The sequence below is a fragment of the Limulus polyphemus genome, unplaced genomic scaffold, assembly GCF_000517525.1.
Source record: "Limulus polyphemus unplaced genomic scaffold, Limulus_polyphemus-2.1.2 Scaffold217, whole genome shotgun sequence".
Classification (NCBI taxonomy): Eukaryota; Metazoa; Arthropoda; class Merostomata; order Xiphosura; family Limulidae; genus Limulus; species Limulus polyphemus.
The window spans coordinates 520,019-522,745 of NW_013665827.1; the positions used below are offsets into that span (position 1 = coordinate 520,019).

The 2,727-nt window shown below is 30.9% G+C and overlaps 1 protein-coding gene across 5 annotated transcripts in view; it reads right to left on the reverse strand.

Moving 5' to 3' along the window:
• Positions 1 to 2,454, reverse strand: part of LOC111085055 (lipopolysaccharide-induced tumor necrosis factor-alpha factor homolog) — a 21,493-nt gene extending 19,039 nt beyond the window's left edge. For 2 of the 5 annotated variants that reach the window (XM_022382115.1, XM_022382111.1), the window contains exon 1: positions 2,053 to 2,453. The gene's annotated coding sequence lies outside the window, so the exon portion shown is untranslated. Of the gene's footprint in view, positions 1 to 2,052 lie in introns of all 5 variants that reach the window. The other 3 variants (XM_022382114.1, XM_022382113.1, XM_022382112.1) reach the window with 3 other exon arrangements.
• Between the last annotated feature and the right edge of the window lie 273 nt (positions 2,455 to 2,727).

Genomic DNA, 2,727 nt, shown 5'->3' on the forward strand with positions numbered 1-2,727 from the left:
GTATGAAAAATAACATACAGGTCAATGACCTACTAACAAGTTATAAATACTTTGGCAATTACCTTATAACTCACTCCTGAGGATGACGTTGTAATGTCGAAACATATAGAGTCGTCATCTTTTTGACGGCCATAGATAGACCTAAATAAAATCTTTTTAATTGTGTACCAGTTTAACGTTGAATATTATTTATGATTTTAACTTTAGACACAAGTGCCAAAATACTATAATTAATAAGACTGTGTTAACAATGACTCTATACTCGCTAATAAAATTCTCTGGACCCATCATTAAAAATATTAAAATAGGTATGCTACTTCTCCCAATCCTTTGATTTCTGAAAGAAACATTTAGGACTCGTAGAGTAGGTCCACTCCACCATTTCCATTATTGCTAACTTAAATTATTCTTTCAAAAATATCTGAAGACATTTTTCTAGCAAGTTATGTATATTCTAAAGACTAGGATGATAACTAACATCTTTAAGCATTAACTAATAAAATTTAAGTTTTCACTTGACCTACACTATAGTATATAATAAAATCTAAACACCATACCTTTACCTTGCTTTTTTACTTAAATTTCAGCAATATACGCACAGTCAACAACAAAACTGCCAATACTGACATGATGATCAATCGTCAGTGATACCAATGGCAAGATAACAACCACAGTGGATGAAAGGCTTATACCAACTTTCTTTTTCACCTTCTGTTGCACCCTTTGGAGTGTTTTGAACTTCTCACAGTAACTTCAGCAAAAACATGCTTAAAAGTTTCTTCCCACCCCACAAGTCACAGCAAAAAAAATTTTACCAAGCAATAAGTATTTCATACATAATTTCTGTACAGGTTTCAAGCTGAAATCTAACTTAAAATATGTCAACACAACTTTAAGTAGAGCTTCATGATTAGCAGTATTTTCAATGTCTAAGATAATTACTTCCAATCTACCAATGAAATTGGATTATTTTATCAAGGTTCTGATACTTTGCTTTTGTCTATAAACAAATCATTTATAGACATTGATACCAGACCCTTTCCAAGGCACAAGGAATGATAGGAAGGTCTTTTCCAACTCCTGTTTTCTCTTAAAAAAAAAAAAAAAGAGGTATAAGCTAAGAGGTCTTAAACTATCCCCACTATCATCATTTTAACACTAGTAGCCCTCTTCTGAACCCCTTCCAATAACTCGTTATCTTTTCTATGAAAAAACAAACTGTACACAGTATGCCGAGAGATCTAACTAGTGACTTGTTAAATAGATAATTACCTTTTTTGACCATGATACCCCCATTTTTGTTTGGCTTTCAAATGTTCTTGAATACATTCATTACACCTATAATATACTAAAAAGTACTTCATTTTAATTTCTAAACAGTTTAATGTATTGTCACATATTGCCAGTATGTAACAAAATTCAGATACACAACCCACGCTAATGTCATCAAGTAGATGTTTAACATTTCCTAATTTATAACTGTATATCATTTTATTTTTAATCAATAAATACACTCATCATCCATAGGTATAGCCTTTGTCATTACAGTTTACAAATAAAATCGTGAATGATATAAAAATTAGAACAGGCTTAGAACTTACATTACAAGCTTGTCTCAGCTACAAATGGTACTGACAGTGATACACATTTTACTGATGTGACATACTTAAAGTTAGATTCTAACAATAACATTAAACATTTGATTAAGCACCCAGGCCTTATTTAAGCCTTGACTCGAAGTTGATATTTTCAAACATATTTTAAACTTAAGTCTTAAACTCATAAAGTATCTTCTTATTAAGTTATTTACTTTCGCTTAGGCTAGAACTAAACATAGTCTGTCGTCACACTCGCACTTTATCAGTTTATTTATGGCTTACCTTAACTTAAGCTTGGATAATACTATTACTCAGTATTAGTAAAACTAAAAGTATCAATATCACTATCAACGAATCATTACATCAATAATTCATGTCATGGTCAATCAACCTAATGACATGAACACAAATTCAATAAAATATTAAACTAAAAGAAATTTAAAGCGAAACTTACCTCGTCTCAGTTGCTGAATTAGTTGAAAAAATACTGAAAAAATAATATATCAATGACAATTAGACCTAAGGTATTTAAACAGTATTACTATCAGTTACACACACCTTCACAACAAACCTCTCTTTTCTGATTAAGCAATCACTAGCAAGATTTAACGCTTTATATAATGATGACTTCACTCTCAGTGTATACGAAACAGGGAAATAACTCCACCAATATACGAAACAGGGAAATAACTCCACCCATATACGAAACAGGGAAATAACTCTTGATCTCAGAAGCTGAATGTTACTGAGGTTAATAACGGCCAATTAATTACTGTAGGACGCCTAAAAAAATATTGATGGTATTTTTTTGTACAAGCAAGCTGGCAACCATTCTAAATAGCATATTTGATATATATTAATGACGACCAGGCCGGATGCCTTCGTTGTTTTTTAGATAATTTTTTAGGTCAAAGGTTAATAGGAGCATTTTAAATTCTTGAATTGGAGAAAAAGGAACCGCTTCCTTTTTTTGTATGTAAACTAGGACCTAATTAACTTGAATAAATTAATTAAAGCCATAAACCGGTGGGAAATGCATAGCTTAATTAATTATTATTTAAATATAATTATGTTTCATTTCATGTGTGTTACAATTCGCTTCTCCCAACAGAAACGACATATTAAAATT